General features: G+C 42.0%; 1 protein-coding gene and 1 long non-coding RNA gene across 3 annotated transcripts in view; both read right to left on the bottom strand.

Annotated features, from left to right (window-relative positions):
• Window positions 1-18,285, bottom strand: part of LOC309626862 — an 844,624-nt gene that overhangs the window by 161,227 nt on the left and 665,112 nt on the right. The gene's annotated exons all lie outside the window — the stretch shown is intronic.
• The window catches only part of LIPC (lipase C, hepatic type), a 177,675-nt gene that overhangs the window by 35,253 nt on the left and 124,137 nt on the right, over window positions 1-18,285 (bottom strand). The window lies entirely within an intron of this gene.

Below are 18,285 nucleotides of genomic sequence, written 5' to 3'. Positions count from 1 at the left end.
TGCCACTGGACCAACAGGGAAGTCCCACATTCTTATTTAAATTGCTAACTCTGTGTGTGTGTGTGTGTGTGTGTGTGTGTGATTTCACTTTGTTAACCCACTGAAAATATTCCCAGACCCAGGACTAGTGGAAGGGGTCCTCTGGAAGACCATAACTTCATGATTACCCTGAACATCCTCTGGGCCACGTCCTCTGCTTAGGATGGAACAAACCTATGAGATAAATGTAGCCAGAGCTCTGTCCCTGGCTGCCGTGGTCAGGCCTATGATTTGTACATGGGCAACACGGACTTCAGAATTTCTAGAACTACAGCAGGATGGAAAAACTTGAGTAAGAAATTAGTCCCTACTGGGTCTTCACAGATTTAGCTCTTAGCTGTTGCTGATTTTTGGTGATAAGCAGATTCTACCAAAGGCTGGGTAAGCAATGCTTCTCCCACTCCTGCCATCTTGAATTTTGCCCTGACCTGAACATCCCACCCTCCCATTTACTTATTGTCCTAAAAATATTTCTATGCCTGGATTTCTCAATTTGGACAATATAGTTACTAATCTTTGTGACATTCTCCAGCTCTTGTGACACCCCAGCATCACTGCACTGTAATATTGAACCCAAATGACCCAAGGCATAAACTGCTCCTATGAGGTGATTTATATGGCTGTAGTAACTTTTCAGGTCATTAGAATATTATTTTATTTCACTTTTTAAAATTTATTTTTTATTGAAATATAGTTGAATTATAATGTTGTGTTAATTACTGCTGTACAACAAAGTGACTCAGTTATACATATATATATACATTCTTTTTCATATTCTTTTCCATTATGGTTTATCACAGGATATTGAATATAGTTCCCTGTAGAATATTGTTTTGAACTCAGCAGAAATTCCTGTTTGCCTTGAATGAATTTATTTTATAGCTGTTCTTTAAAAAACTTTGGGGTCTAGAATTGCTGAAGTAATTTATTACCTTTAGGAGGTTGCCATCTTCCCATTCTCTTTTGCGTTCCTGTTTCACCTGTTCTTTTTGTTTGTTTATTTTTGCTTTCTTCTTTTCACCATTTTGTTGTCATATAAGGTGATGAGATAAGAGATGGAAGGAAAGCCGTTTTCAGAAATCTGATTTATTCTGTTTTCTTTGTCTCTTTTGGCCTGATTTTGCTGGCCATCCTGTAGCCTTAGACTACAGCTTCTCCTTTTGTGGATTCCAGTAAAGAAAGTAAATAGAGGCTGTGTTTTCTTGCTGGAAAGTTTTTTTTTTTCCTCCAAAATTTCTTCTTAGGCTGTATTCCCCTGGCTAAGTCAGAATTTCTTTTTTCTTTCAAGAAATCTGATTATGAAAAAGTATGCCATTCAGAAGAGCTTTCCATTTGTACTGGAATCCTCTGGGGATATGGGGGCTTACTTCCCTAAAGTGGTTCCAAGGTCTTGGGCATATTCCACTCTGGATCAGTTCAAGGTAGGGTAACCAATTGTCCTGTCAAGCCAGGATGAGTTGGCCACCTTGATTTAAGGGCAATTGAGTGAATAAATGAAAAGAGAAAAGATGATAAAAATGCAGAGGTACAATGTACCTTCCTGCCTAGTCTATGTGTGGTCCCCTGCCCTGACATGCTCTGCTGTCTTCCCCATTTGCTTAGCTAACATCACTCTTTCTCCAAATGTAAACTCAATCTTCATTTCCTCAGGGGAAATGTCCTGACTTGGTCCCATCTCCCTATTATTTGTTCTTTTAGGTGTTTTCGTAGTTGTAATTTTCTATTTGAATAGTCATTACATAAATATCTATCTCCCCAGTTTGGTGGTAAGCTCCATGAAAGCAGGATCTAGGTCTGGTTTTGCTCACACTGAAACTTTTGTCAGTAGAGCAAGGATTGTCAAATGTAGTGGTTAGGCCCCCAGACCAGGAGCCATGTGGCTTGGGTTTGAGGTCCATTTCCAATACTTACTACTTTTGTGACCTTGGGCAAATTACTTGATGAGATACCGCCTCTCCTCTCCCCCTCTAAAATGGTTAAAATTTAAAAGACTGACAACACCTAGTGCTGGTGAGGATGTGGAGCAACAAGAACGATTCATTTATTGCTGGTGGGATTGCAAAATACTGTAGCCACTTTGGAAAACCACTTGGCAGTTCCTTATACAGGTAAATACACATGTACCATAAGACTCAGCAATTCCAAACCTAGGAGTTTACCCAATAGAAATTAAAACAAATGTCTATGCAAAGATGCAAATGTTCACAGAAGCTTTGTTCATAATAGCCACAAACTAGCAACAACCCATACCTATCAACTAATAAATGGATAAACTAATTGTGATATATCCATGGAATGTACACTAAGTGAAAGAGGCCCAGCTTAAAAGCTTGCATACTGTGTGATTCTATTTATATGACATTCTGGAAAAGGCAAAACTATAGTGACAGAGAGCAGATCAGTGGTTTCCTGGGGCCTGGGGATGGAAAAGGCAAAGGGAAACTTTTGGAGGGGTTGAAGTATTTTATATCTTGATGGTGGTAGTGGTTCCCTAGGTGTACATTTAAAAAATTGTTCAGAAAATGAGCTACAGCCAGGCAATACTGTTGTTTCTCCACATGACCCAGGGTCTGGGCCTGGGCACTGAAGGCTGCATGGCAGTCTTTCTGCATCAGTTGCTTATGCAGGGCTGGGCTGGCCTGAGAGGACAAGATGTTTCTGAGTCCTCTGGGGTTAAGGTCAGTTGGCAGGGAGAGCTCCAGCCCTGACTTTGAACCAAATTATTGGATCAGTCTGGGATGAGCCCAGCCCTCCAGGACCTCAGGGAGACCTGGCATACCTGCAAAGCCCTTCCAGGTTCCTTTTGGGCAGGGATGACTAGAGGCACCTAGGGGGTCCATACTTGGGAACCCAAATCATCTGGTCAGAGAGGGTTAGAGAGGAAAGGGACTGGGAGACCACATGATACAGCATTTACTGCCTGCTTTTAATTCTCTTTCTGTGCATCTCAAGCAACCTCATTTATTGAGGAGTTTCTCATTTTCCTTTTCTTATTTAGTAAGGATATAGATAACACCATCAATCTACTATTCCAGTCCTCTGGAGAGAATCAGTGTTACCACACCAAATAGGTAGAATTACAGTGAAAAGCAAAGAAATGACATTGTGTGGTACAATCTCCCTTTGTAATTTGTTTGAAAATAGTTTGGTGATGCCATTCTCCCACCCCAACCATTATTCCATAAGCACCAGGGACCTCTTATCGGTAATAACGATCTAGTCCAACTTCCTTATTTTACAGATGAAACTGGGACCCAGAGAGGCCAACAGACCTGTCCCAAACCATGCATCTAGTTAATGGCAGAATCAAAAGAACTCAGCTCTCCTAACATCCAAGCCAGCATCTTCCTACTCTGCTGGAGGACAGGAGTCCCAACGCACGTTCCTGCCATGTTTTGGGACTCTGTTCCTGTCACTGGGGTAAAGCTCAGAGGACTTACATTCTGTGTCTTATAAAGACTGATCCCGTCAAGTAAGGCCCCTGGTTGTCACATAGGAAACACATCTTGAGTCCCAGAAGACAGCTGCTGGGTCATCCTCTTGTCGATGGGAAATGCCCCCAAACAACAGAGGTGACCAGAGTAATAAAACCACAAGTCCCACGACCCCCTCCAACACCTGTCAGAACTGTCAGCCTCATCTTCAGACCAGAGGTTTTTCCTTCCCTCACCAGAGGTAACTCCAGGAGAATTCTTACACAGCTAAGAGGGCTGTGATGCTGGCATCTGACCAGAGTCAGGCCAGGGAAAGCTGCCCAGGAGCTGGACAATCACAGGTTCTTCAACAGCTCTTGGAATGGTGGATCTTGGCATAAAGCCTTGGTTTAAGAGTTGCCAAGAGTTATTTTGATAGAAAAATTAACTCAACAGCATTCCTGTTTCAAAATTTTATTTGAATGTTGACGACTGTCCAGCTCCTGACTTTAAGTTTCATTTTCCCTTATCCCTCACTGCCCTGTCTCTGGCATGACCTATACAGTTGCCAAGGGAGGCTTCCAAGGAACAGAAGGAGGGATCGGGGCAGAGGACCTTCACTCTAATTATAAGGTTAGGGCATTGTCAGATGGTATAGTCAAGGGCTCTAGGAGCACTGTCCCACTACAGCCCAGAGCTACCACCTTGTGGAGACAAGCACACTGGGAGAAATAGTTGCTTTATTATTGGCAGTATTGTGCCTGTAAGAGAAAAATGGGGCCCACTCCCTCATCCACAATCAGCTGCCAGAAGATGAATTGGGTACCTTATACCTAGGTGAGGAAAGGAGAGAGATTGCTGACTGCTTTCTAATCTGGCCCCATGGATGGAAGAGACCCAAGATGAGACCACATCCTGTAGTTGGCTTGTTACTGCACAGGGAGACATAGTGCTGTGGAGAGTTTAGGAGCCTGTGCTCTGGACTCAGATAACCTAGCTTGAATCCCAGCTCTGCTACTTACTAGCTATGTAGCCTTGGGTTAGTTACTTAACCTCTCTGTACCTCACTTATAAAATGGGACTAGCAGTAGTTAGTCTTATCTTACAGAAGTAATCTTACAGTCCTAATCTTACCTTTAGGATTATTATGAGTTATAGGTTAAAATATATTGTTTTAAAACAACTTGAAGGAAAGATATATGGACTTCCTCTTAGTAACCCTTAGTGATGATGCATGGTCTGTTCTTAGTCACAAGACCACTTAATCAAAGGAAGGAATAGATTCAGTTTGGAACATTTATATTTATTTATTGACAAAGGGGATGGCTCATTTTTGGGGAGGGGTGTTCTTCAAAGGTAGAAGTGTCAGCAGTTCCACTAGGCCATATTTCAACATAAATAAAATCAGCAGACTACACTTGATAAAGTGAATGGCTTTAACCATTATGAATTAGCCTTAACCTACTGTCCTGGAACCCTAGTGCTGAGAAACATCTTTGAGAGCGCTCTAGACATAGAAAGCTCATAATGTGTGAATCTCAGTGGTGTGTGTGGGAGCCGGCTCAGGAGAGCCAATTGTGTGCACTTCTTCTCAACTCTCCATGTTCAGTAATTTAATGTTGGTAGTTTGAAATTGGCCATATAGGAGTATTTACACCATGGAAATTGGCTAAATATCAAGTTGTTTGTTTGTTTTGAAAGAGCATCAGTTAAAAAACAAGCTCACCACTGAGGGAGATCTTAGTCCACAAAACTCAAGTGAGTGACAAGTAGCACATTTCTTTATTTTCTTTTGTCAGCTTAAATGGGGCATTGAGTTCCCATCCTGCACAGTTTTGGTGGAGTTCTTTTTTCCCAACTTTGTGCAAAGATCTCTCTGTACTGGTTATTTTATTTTATTTAAAAAAATTTTTAAAATTATTTTTTATTTTATTTTTATTTATTTATTTATTTATGGCTGTGTTGGGTCTTCGTTTCTGTGCGAGGGCTTTCTCTAGTTGCGGCAAGCGGGGGCCACTCTTCATCGCGGTGCGCGGGCCCCTCACTATCGCGGCCTCTCTTGTTGTGGAGCACAGGCTCCAAACGCGCAGGCTCAGTAGTTGTGGCTCACGGGCCCAGTTGCCCTGCGGCATGTGGGATCTTCCCAGACCAGGGCTCGAACCCGTGTCCCCTGCATTGGCAGGCAGATTCTCAACCACTGTGCCACCAGGGAAGCCCCCTGTACTGGTTATTTTCTATATCAGGTCCACCTGCTAAGAAGCTCAGTCCCATTTTACACAGTCCTCAGAAATTCCACTCTTTGGGGTTGTACTTAAGGGGTGGGAAGCCCTCTGAGGCAGGAGGGCACCACACCACCTCCTCCCTTAGGAGTGTCATGGAAACTCTGGCTGGGTTCTTGCTACTTCGGGACACACCAGCCCCTATCCTCTCCCAGTCAGGGAGTTAAGCATCCTCTCTCTTTCTCATCTCCTTTTGGGGATACCTAGAATTATCTTTTTGATGAATTTAGGCTTTTACAAAAGATAGGAACATATGTTAGATTCAAGTGGCTTCTGCTTCTGAGTCCTGAAAATACCTCTAAACTAAGGAATGGTGGTGGTGGGAAAATAAATTCAAAATAATATCTCAATAAATTATTCTGGTATTTAAAGATGAGGAAGCTGAGACTCAGAGAGGCAAACTCACTTATCTAAGTTCACACAGCTAGTTTAGAACAAAGAGGAGATTTGAATACTGGGCTTCTTTGAATACTTGGGCTTATCCTCCCAAGATAACACTTCTTTTTTGTGGAGACCCAGGTGGTCTCTACTAGACTGGCTCTGCTTCTGTCCACTACTGATGGTCATAACGGTGCTCAACATTTGCTGGGTGTTTGCTATGTGCCTGACACTCTGCTAAGCCTTGTGCATACTTTATCTTCTTTTGAGCCTGCTCAGGTGTGCAGTGCTTCATCTCTCCTCTTATTCTCAGCTCCACAGGAAGAGCAGACCCAGGATGGCTTTTCCAAACAGACCTTGAGCCAGTAGCTTAAGTGGGAAAAGAGAACAGAAATCCTTCTTGTCTAATTTGGCTTCCCAATGGCACAGCTATGGTGCTCTGTTCACTCGCTTCTTCACTTATTTACTCATTCATTCTCTCTACCAACACTTCCTGCGTACCAACTCCATGCCAGGCATTTTCCCACAAATGAAACTTGACTTCAGCTAAATTGTTTCTGGAGCACGTATTGAGTTTTCTTCCCTATTCTTTAAAAAATGTATTTGTTGCACAAAGTGGAGTAACAGTAAAAAACAAGTTTTAAAAAATAGACTCACATTCTCATCACCCTAATGGATTGACTTTTTATTTTCCTGTGCTTCTATTCTGTATCCAGAAGCAAATATATTTTTCATGTAACTGTGCAGATATAACTACTTTTTGCTTTTTTAAATTTCACATTATGTAATAAACATCTTTCCATATCCCTGCAGTGTTCATCCTCATCATTTTTAAAGGCTAAGTAATATTCCACTGAGGGAATGCTTTGGAACTTATGTATCCATTTCCCTATCTGGGACAAGCACTGTGTTTTTAATTTTTCACCTTTCTAAACAGAGCTGCAATGAACTTCACACAGAGAGCTTTTCTTTTCAGAGGATTATTTCCATGAGCATGAATTACCTGGTGTGGGACTGTTTGGTTAAATGGTGGGATCATTTTGCTGACATGGGAGTTGAAGCAGTCTTACAAGTAAGTCCCCCACAGGTGTAGTCATAATTATTACCAACCCAGAGAATCCATAAAACCCAAAAGCTCTCATTAAAGGTGATGAGGGGGTGCTGTAGGAATTGGTAAGGCTGGTTAAAGGACTATTTATGTGGTTATCACTTACTTTTTGCTAGTAACTTGGAATTCTGTATTTTATCCCATCCTCATAACACCTCTGCGAGTAGGTGCTATCCCCAATGAAACTGGGTCTCAGAGAAGATAAGTGTCTGGACCAAGGTCACACAGGAAGTAGTTGAGTTGAGCCTCATTCTGAGAGTGGCTCTTTTGCAGACCAGGAAGTTAAAGTCACCCACCAGGACTGACCCATAAATCTCCTTTGCCAGGTCTTCAGCACCCCACGGAAGGCTCACTGACCATGAGGTCCCTGAAATCAGTCTTTTCACAGTTGCATTCCCATGGTCTAGAGTGTGGCTGTGTTGAACTGCACTTATGGTGACTTAGAAGAGAACTCAGAGACTGACTTGAAGGCATTCCACATGAGGTAAGCAACTGAGCACGTTCATGTTTGGGTCTGCTGTATCTGCTTGTATAGACAATGTGGCTTTAGACACTCAGAACTATCTCACTCATATTTAGCTATTGGTGGACTATGTGTGTTTGTGTGCTGGCAGATCTCCGTAGGTCCTGGTTTCTCATTAACTCATCCGGGTTGACCTTGAGCAAGTCATTTAACTTTCTAGGCCTCAGTTTCCTCATCTGGAAAATGAGGACATTGGACCAGCCAGCTGTGAGGTCTCCATGGTGGTACATGAGATGTCCTCGGCTTTTCTGAGTCAGCTGGATCAAGCTTCTAGACCTGGCTTTTTCCCCAGACCAGCTGGGTCTCTGTTTCTACCTCTGGAAAACCAAGAGGTTGGGAGAAGATTCCAGGGTCTCTCCAGTTCTGAGATGTGTGAGTCCTAAGACTGTCCTATCTCTGACTTTCAGTAAATAAAAGATGCCAGAGAGAAGTGTTTTTGAGGACAGAGCTAATCAGGCAAAAAGAAAAGTGAGAGAGCAGCTGCGACCTGAGGACTCTGGCTCTGTTCCCACAGGAATGCTGCCCTCTCCTGCACTGGAATCTGAGCCTGATGCTTTGCAAAGAGAAACACTTGCAGTATGAGGAATGCATTAAGCATGAACTTGGCCAAACAGCCCCAGTGTTGCTCTTTAAGGCAAAAGTAAACTGTGGGTGGGGGAATGTGAGCTGAAGCACTTGGGATAGGATCTCTAGGGCAGGAGTTTAGGGGCTGCCTGGTGAGGGAATGGTCCTAGCCCACCCAACTGCTGAGCCTCCCTGGGGCTTCCTTGGGGTTGAGAGGGCAGGTCATTGGGCCCCCTTAGATCTTACATCTTAGAGGCTGAGGATGCACATGATCCCATTCATTCATTCCACCATATATTTAGTGAGCATGTACTATGTGGAAGGGATTGTGCTTAATGTAGTGGATACAACAGTAAAGAAGACAGACTGTGCTTTCAAGAATTTCATGTTCATATGGTGGAAGCAAGTAAATAGACGATTGCTAAATAGACGACTGCAAGTGTTTTCTTGGCTGAAGAATAGGAGAGGCAACTACCCAGCCATAGAGTGGCGGGTGTGAAGGCAGCCAGGGTACCCCACTGGTGGGTAGTATTACCAGTTCCCCAGATAATCCTGGGGATTCCAATCAAAGGCTGGTCCTGAGGGGAGGGAAGGACTATGGAATGTGGGAGTAGAGTGAGCTCACGTGTGATCAATATGTCACCTCTGGAGCTTGAGGTCATGGCTGCAGCCTGTACCCTGGGCCCTTCAGCTTTCCTGAGACCCTTGGTAGCCCTCATCTCCTTTGAGATTCCCCAGCCCTGGGGTCTGCACCACAACTGTTCCCATTCTCTGCATGTTCATTTCCTGATGGAGAAATAAGGAGGGGTTCAGTGACTGGCCAAAGGCCAACAGCTGGCTAAACAAATCAAACTAGTACCAGAACCCCATTTCTCTACCTATCTCTCCATATGTCTAGGTTCTGAAGCTGTAAAACTTTTCTGGGCATGTGCTTTTACCCTTGTTCCACTTTCCCTAAGATATTCTTCTGGATCAATGTCCTCCCTTCACTCCTTATGTCTGGAGGCACAGATGATTAGTGCTTGCCCCCTTCAGACCATGAACATGTATCTTAAAAAGTTCTGTGCCATTTCTGGAAGCAATGGGAGAGGCAGAATAGTGTAATGGACAGGGCACTGGCTTTGGAGCCAGTCGGCTCTGTATTTGATTCTCTATTAGTTATGAGCTGTGTGAACTTGGGAAGCTCACTTAATCTCTGGGAGCCTCAATTTCCTTCTCTTAAATTGCACAAATGAATATCCATCTCATACGAGTGTTGCGAGAATCAGATGAAACTTGGTGAAATGTCTAATACAGAGCTTGGCATTCAATACTTCACTTCCCCTTCCCTTCAAAACTTACCTAAGATCTCTTCCACCTCATGTCTTGGCCCAACATAGTTCCTTCCAGATACTTTCTGGTACTGACCCACCAAGGTCTTTGTCAGCTGGCCTATCTAGCACCTTTCTGTGAATTCTGTGTACCTCTTTTAGGTAGTACATCACATGTCTTGGCAATAGCATTTTGCCTTTGTGTCAGGAAAAGGAGGGCCCTCTTCAGAATGAGGACTTCAGCCTCCCCTCTCCCATTTGTCCAAGCTCTTTTGGGTAGTAAGAATCTATCAATCCTATGCAGTAGCTCTGGAGCTTACTAGGCTGCCTCTACCAACTGGGGTGCTCCAGGAATGCCATTTGAATTAGGCAGCCCCAGGAGCTGAATCAGGCAGTTCCAAGAGCCAAACCAGGCTACAGGTCAATGGGGAAATAAAACTCTGACTACAGGACATACCCAGCCAGGGTTCTGTCCGTAAACCACTGCTAAATGAATACCTGCCCTTCCAGGATCCCCTATGTTTTACCTAATCTTCTACATTTGAGCTGATTCAGTAGATCGGGAGGCCTGGGAATCTGCATTTTTCTAAAGTGGCAGATCATCCTGAGAATAACTTGTCTAGTGGTTAAGAATATGAGCTTAGATGCAAAAATTCTGAACAAAGTCTTAGCAAACCAAATTCAACAGCACATTCAAAAGATAATACATTATGATCAAAGGGGAATTATCACTGGAATTCAAGGATGGTTCCACATATGCAAATCAACTGATACACTACATTAAAAGAAAGACAAAAATCATATGATCATCACAATAGATTCAGAAACAGCATTTGACAGAATTCAACATCATTTCTTGATTAAAAACTCTCAACAATTGGGTATAGAAGAAACACACCTCAACATAATAAAGGTCATGTATGACAAATCCACAGCTAACATCACAGTCAACAGTGAAAGGTTGAAAGCTTTCCCTCTAAGAGAAGGAACAAGCAGAATGCCCACTCTTACCACTCTTATTAAACATAATACTGGAGAGACAGCAGAAGCAAGAAGAGCTATACTCCTTTGGCCTGTGGAACAAAAACCACATTCACAGGAAGATAGACAAAATGAAAAGGCAGAGGACTATGTACCAGATGAAGGAACAAGATAAAACCTCAGAAAAGCAACTAAATGAAGTGGAGATAGGCAACCTTCCAGAAAAAGAATTCATAATAATGATAGTGAAGATGATCCAGGACCTCAGAAAAAGAATGGAGGCAAAGATCAAGAAGATGCAAGAAATGTTTAACAAAGACCTAGAAGAATTAGAGAACAAACAGAGATGAATAATACAATAACTGAAATGAAAAATACATTAGAAAGAATCAAGAGCAGAATAACTGGGCTTCCCTGGTGGTGCAGTGGTTGAGAATCTGCCTGCCAATGCACAGGGACACGGGTTCGAGCCCTGGCCTGGGAAGATCCCACATGCTGCGGAGCAACAAAGCCCATGCGCCACAACTACTGAGCCTGCACGTCTGGAGCCTGTGCTCCACAGCAAGAGAGGCCGCGATAGTGAGAGGCCCATGCACCGCGATGAAGAGTGGCCCCTGCTTGCTGCAACTAGAGAAAGCCCTCGCACAGAAACGAAAACCCAACACAGCCAAAAAAAAAAAAAAAAAAAAAAAAATTGCATAATAACTGAGGCAGAAGAACGGATAAGTGACCTGGAAGGCAGAATGGTGGAAGTCACTGCCATGGAACAGAAAAAAGAAAAAAGAATAAAAAGAAATGAAGACAGCCTAAAAGACCTCTGGGACAACATTAAACATACCAACATTCACATTATAGGGGTCCCAGAAGGAGAAGAGGAAGAGAAAGGACCCGAGAAAATATTTGGAGAGATTATAGTCGAAAACTTCCCTAACATGGGAAAGGAAATAGCCACCCAAGACCAGGAAGCTCAGAGAGTCCCAGGCAGGATAAACCCAAGGAGAAACACGCCAAGACACATGGTAATCATATTGACAAAAATTAAAGACAAAGAAAAATTATTAAAAGCAACAAGGGGAAAATGACAACATACAAGGGAACTCCCATAAGGTTAACAGTTTCTGATTTCTCAGCAGAAACTCTACAAGCCAGCAGGCAGTGGCATGATATATTTAAAGTGATGAAAGGGAAGAACCTACAAGCAAGATTACTCTACCTGGAAAGGATCTCATTCAGATTCGATGGAGAAATTAAAACCTTTACAGACAAGCAAAAGCTAAGAGAATTCAGCACCACCAAACCAGCTCTATAACAAATGCTAAACGAACTTTTCTAAGTGGGAAACAGAAGAGAAGAAAAGGACCTACAAAAACAAACACTAAACAATTAAGAAAATGGTAATAGGAATATACATATTGATAAATGCCTTAAATGTGAATGGATTAGGGGCTTACCTGCCGATACAGGGGACATGGGTTTGAGCCCTGGTCAGGGAAGATCCCACATGCTGCAGAGCAACAAAGCCCGTGTGCCACAACTACTGAGCCTGTGCTCTAGAGCCCATGAGCCACAACTACTGAAACTTGCACGCCTAGAGCCCATGCTCTGCAACAAGAGAAGCCACTGCACTGAGAAGCCTGCACACTGCAATGAGAGAGTAGCCCCTGTTCGCCACAATCAGAGAAAGCCTGCGCACAGCAATGAAGACCCAATGCAGCCAAAAATAAATAAATAAATAAAAAAAAATGTGAATGGATTAAATGCTCCAAGCAAAAGACACAGGCTCGCTGAATCAATACAAAAACAAGACCCATATATATGCTGTCTACAAGAGACTCACTTCAGACCTAGGGGCACATACAGACTGAAGGCGAGGGGATGGAAAAAGTATTCCATGCAAATGGAAATCAAAAGAAAGCTGGAGTAGCAATACTCATATCAGATAAAATAGACGTTAAAATAAAGAATGTTACAAGAGACAAGGAAGGACACTACATAATGATCAAGGGATCAATGCAAGAAGAAGATGTAACAATTATAAATATATATGCACCTAACATAGGAGCATCTCAATACAGAAGGCAACTGCTAACAGCTATAAAAGAGGAAATCGACAGTAACACAATAATAGTGGGGGACTTTAACACCCCACTTACACCAATGGACAGATCATCCCGACAGAAAATTAATAAGGAAACACAAGCTTTAAATGACACAATAGACCAGAGAGATTTAATTGATATTTTATAGGACATTCCATACAAAAACAGCAGAATACACGTTCTTCTCAAGTGCACATGGAATAGTCTCCAGGATAGATCACATCTTGGGTCACAAATCAAGCTTCGGCAAATTTAAGAAAATTGAAATCATATCAAGCATATTTTCCGACCACAACGCTATGAGAGTAGAAATCAGTTACAGGGAAAAAAACACAAAAAACACAAACACATTGAGGCTAAACAGTACGTTACTAAATAACCAAGAGTTCACTGAAGAAATCAAAGAGGATATCAAAAAATACCTAGAGACAAATGACAATGAAAACACGATGATCCAAAACCTATGGGATGCAGCAAAAGCAGTTCTACGAGGGAAGTTTACAGCAATACAAGCCTACCTCAAGAAACAAGAAAAATCTCAAATAAACAATCTAATCATACACCTAAAGGAACTAGAGATAGAAGAATAAACAAAACCCAAAGTTAGTAGAAGGAAAGAAATCATAAAGATCAGGGCAGAAATAAATGAAATAGAAACAAAGAAAACAATAGTAAAGATCAATAAGACTAAAAGCTAGTTCTTTGAGAAGATAAACAAAATTGATAAACCTTTAGCGAGACACATTAAGAAAAAAAGGGAGAGGACTCAAATCAATAAAATTAGAAATGAAAAAGGAGAAGTTACAATGGACACTGCAGAAATACAAAGCATCATAAGAGACTACTACAAGCACCTCTATGCCAATAAAATGGACAACCTGGAAGAAATGGACAAATACTTAGAAAGGTACAACGTTCCAAGACTGAACCAGGAAGTAATAGAAAATGTGAACAGACCAATCACAAGTAATGAAATTGAAACTGTGGTTAAAAATCTTCCAGCAAACAAAAGTCCAGGACCAGATGACTTCACAGGTGAATTCTATCAAACATTTAGAGAAGAGCTAACAACCATCCTTCTCAAACTCTTCCAGAGGAGGGAACACTCCCAAACTCATTCTATGAGGCCACCATCACCCTGATGCCAAAAACAGACAAAGATACTACAAAAAAAGAAAATTACAGACCAATATCACTGATGAATATAGATGCAAAAATCCTCAACAAAATACTAGCAAACAGAATCCAAGAACACATTAAAAGGATCATACACAATGATCAAGTGGGATTTACCACAGGGATGCAAGGATTTTTCAATATATGCAAATCTATCAATGTGATACACCATATTAATGAACTGAAGAATAAAAAGCATATGACCATCTCAATAGATGCAGAAAAACTTTTGACAAAATTCAACATCCATTTATGAAAAAACTCTCCAGAAAGTGGGCATAGAGGGAACCTACCTCAACATAATAAAGGCCATATTTGACAACCCACAGCTAACATCATTCTCAATGGTGAAAAACTGAAAGCATTTCCTCTAAGATCAGGAACAAGACAAGGTTGTCCACTCGCGCCACTATTATTCAACATAGTTTTGGAAGTCCTAGCCACAGCAATCAGAGAAAAAAAAGAAATAAAAGGAATACAAATTGGAAAATAAGAAGTAAAACTGTCACTGTTTGCAGATGACATGATACTATACATAGATAATCCTAAAAATGCCACCAGAAAACTACTTGAGCTACTCAATGAATTTGGTAAAGTTGCAGGATACAAAATCAATGCACAGAAATCTCCTGCATTCCTATACACTGACAAGGAAAGATCAGAAAGAGAAATTAAGGAAACAATCCCATTCACCACTGCAACAAAAATAATAAAATACCTAGGAATAAACCTACCTAAGGAGGTAAAAGACTTGTACTCAGAAGACTGTAAGACATGGATAAAAAATCAAAGATGACACAAACAGATGGAGAGATATACCATGTTCTTGGATTGGAAGAATCAATATTGTGAAAATGACTATACTACCCAAAGCAATCTACAGATTCAGTGCAATCCCTGTCAAATTACCAATGGCATTTTTTATAGAACTAGAACAAAAAAATCTTAAAATTTGTATGGAGACACAAAAGACCCTGTTTAGCCAAAGCAATCTTGAGGGAAAAAAACGGAGCTGGAGGAATCAGACTATCCAACTTCAGACTATACTACAAAGCTACAGTAATCAAGACAATATGGTACTGGCACAAAAACAGAAATATAGATCAATGGAACAGGATAGAAAGCCCAGAGATAAACCCATGCACTGATGGTCAACTAATCTATGACAAAGGAGGCAAGGATATACAATGGTGAAAAGACAGTCTCTTCAGTAAATGGTGCTGGGAAAACTGGACAGCTACATGTAAAAGAACGAAATTAGAACACTCCCTAACACCATACACAAAAATAAACTCAAAATGGATTCGAGACCTAAATGTAAGACTGGACACTTTAAAACTCTTAGAGGAACACATAGGAAGAACACTCTTTGACATAAATCACAGCAAGATCTTTTTTGATCCATCTCCTAGAGTAATGGAAATAAAAACAAAAATAAACAAATGGGACCTAATGAAACTTCAAAGCTTTTGCACAGCAAAGGAAACCATAAACAAGACGAAAAGACAACCCTCAGAATGGGAGAAAATATTTGCAAACAAATCAACGGACAAAGGATTAATCTCCAAAATATATAAACAGCTCATTCAGCTCAATATTAAAGAAACAAACACCCCAATCCAAAAATGGGCAGAAGACCTAAATAGACATTTCTCCAAAGAAGACATACAGATGGCCAAGAAGCACATGAAAAGCTTCTCAACATCACCTAATTATTAGAGAAATGAAAATCAAAACTACAATGAGGTATCACCTCACACCAGTTAGAATGGGCATCATCAGAAAATCTACAAACAACAAATGCTGGAGAGGGTGTGGAGAAAAGGGAACCCTCTTGCACTGTTGGTGGGAATGTAAATTGATACAGCCACTATGGAGAAGAGTATGGAGGTTCCTTTAAAAACTAAAAATAGAATTACCATATGACCCAGCAATCCCACTACTGGGCATATACCCAGAGAAAACCGTAATTCAAAAAGACACATGCACCCGAATGTTCATTGCAGCACTATTTACAATAGCCAGGTCATGGAAGCAACCTAAATGCCCATCAACAGACGAATGGATAAAGAAGTTGTGGTACATATATACAATGGAATATTACTCAGCCATAAAAAGGAACGAAAACTTGGTCATTTGTAGAGACGTGGATGGATCTAGAGACTGTCATACAGAGTGAAGTAAGTCAGAAAAAGAAAAACAAATATTGTACATTAACGCATATATGTGGAATTTGGAAAAATTGTACAGATGAACTGGTTTGCAAGGCAGAAATAGAGACACAGATGTAGAGAACAAACGTATGGACGCCAAGGGAGGAAAGCCAGGGTGGGAGTGGTGGTGGTGGTGGTGGGATGAATTGGGAGATTGGGATTGACATATATACACTAATATGTATAAAATAGATAACTAATAAGAACCTGCTGTATATAAAAAAAAAAGTCATAAAAAAAATAATGTATCAATTATATGTTTGGGCTGTAGATCGTAAAGGCCAAGCTCTTCATTATTATTATCCATTTTGTCAATAAAAAAAAAAAAAAACCCAAAACATAATACTGGAAGTCCTTGCTAGATAGGCAAGGAAAAGAAATAAAAGGCATCCAAATCAGAAAGGAAGAAGTGAAATTATCTATGTTTGCTGATGACATGATCTTGTATATAGAAAATCCTAAAGACTCTACCAAAAAACTGTTAGACCTAATAAATGAATTCAGTAAAGTTTCAAGATACAAAATCAATATACAAAGTTCAGTTGCCTTTGTATACACTAACAATGAACTGTCTGGGGGGAAAAAAAAAACAAAACCCAATCTTGTTGTTCAATGCAACCCCTATCAAAATACCCAAGGCATTTTCCACAGAAATAGAAAAAAATCCTAAAACTCATATAGAACCACAGAAGACCCTGAATAGCCAAAGCAAATTTGAGAAAGAACAAAGCTTGAGGCATCACATGTCCTGATTTCAAACTATATTATAAAGCTATAGTAATCTAAACTGTATGGTGTTGGCATAAAATTAGATACGTAGACCAATGGAACAGAATTAAGAACCCAGAGATAAACCCACACATATATGCCTTCACTGACCTTGGCCTCAGGGGCCCTTGACTTCAGCTGTTGAACAAGTCAGAGGGTTAGGCTCCTTCCCATGGGGTCCTCAGTGGCCTGAAAGAGTAAAAGTGATCCCACAGGGAGCTTCCCAAGTAGGCAGCTTTCTCTCTGGCAGAACTGGGCCCAGCAGATGGCAAAGTGCTTAGGGTCATGGGGAGCCCAGGTGCGAGGAACTCTATGGAAAGAAGCCTACCTAGCGTTTGAAAGCCAGGCAGAGAGGGATGTGCTGGTACCCAGTGGACTCAGCTGGCTCAGCTTTGGAAGGGGTTGGGGGAGGGAGAGGAAAGCATGTGCGTCTCAGTCAGGAAGCTTCTTCCCAGGGCCTCTCGAGGCCTTTCAGAGACTGACACTTCCCTAGCAGCCAGTCCATCTGGGCTGGTGCTCCTGGAGTGTTGGGAGCAAAGATATTTTAGATGTGTCAAAAGTGACGAATGTTGGAAAGTGCCATCGGCATCTCTGGGAACTCGCACTTTACACTGGCAGCTAAGATGTGCCAGGCTCTTTGGAAGAAATTGAACTCTGGAGGAAGTTGGGAAGTTTTTAAAACAGGCAGCTTCTGCTTGCCATCGCAGATGTGGGTGGCAATGAGGTGGGCCCTGTAAGTGGACACAGAACCGCGAAATCAGTGAAGATGGGGCTGGGATGTGCTAATGCCCGAGGTCTTGGCAAAAAGAAGTGACATTCAGAGAGGTCAGCAGGAAGGAGCAGAAGCATAAAAAAAAACAGAATTGCACACGTGGGGGCCTGAGGTGGGAGTTACTAGAGCTCGCTGCCTGCAGCACTGGGGCTGCAAGACTGGCCTGTTAACTGCTGCCCGCCAGGATTGAGCAGGGGCAGCAGCCAGAGCCTGTCGGAGGCTGGAGGTGAGCCCCTGGCCTTTGCCCAGCTTGAGGCTGGAACAAGGCACCAGTGTGTCTGGATTTGAAAACATCCCAGGGAATATGTTACTGGAATTCAACATCTACCCTCAGGATAATGCATCCTCAGAGGAGGGTGTCTTGCTATTCTGTTTTCAGTATGGCTTTGTTTTGTACGTAGTGTTACTGGTTCTCTGAATCTGCAAGGAGATGGCTCATCCCAGGCTTCTTGGGAGCTGGGGGGTGGAGGAAGCACAGGTGGTGGCCACTCTGGACCATACCTGCCAGAAGAAGGAGGGTGGAATCACCCCATAAGGGGCTGGGGTCAGGCCGCTAGGGCCAGTCCTAGGCAAGTCATGGGGAGGAAGGAGAGTGGTGAGGAGATGTCTTGGATATGGACCACCGGGGTGCTAGGGGTGGTGGTGCAGGACCCAGCTGGAAC

This window comes from Balaenoptera borealis, assembly GCF_965194805.1.
Source record: "Balaenoptera borealis genome assembly, chromosome: 3".
Lineage (NCBI taxonomy): Eukaryota > Metazoa > Chordata > Mammalia > Artiodactyla > Balaenopteridae > Balaenoptera > Balaenoptera borealis.
Note: the sequence above shows the minus strand (reverse complement) of the source record. Positions and strands in the feature narration are given on the sequence as shown.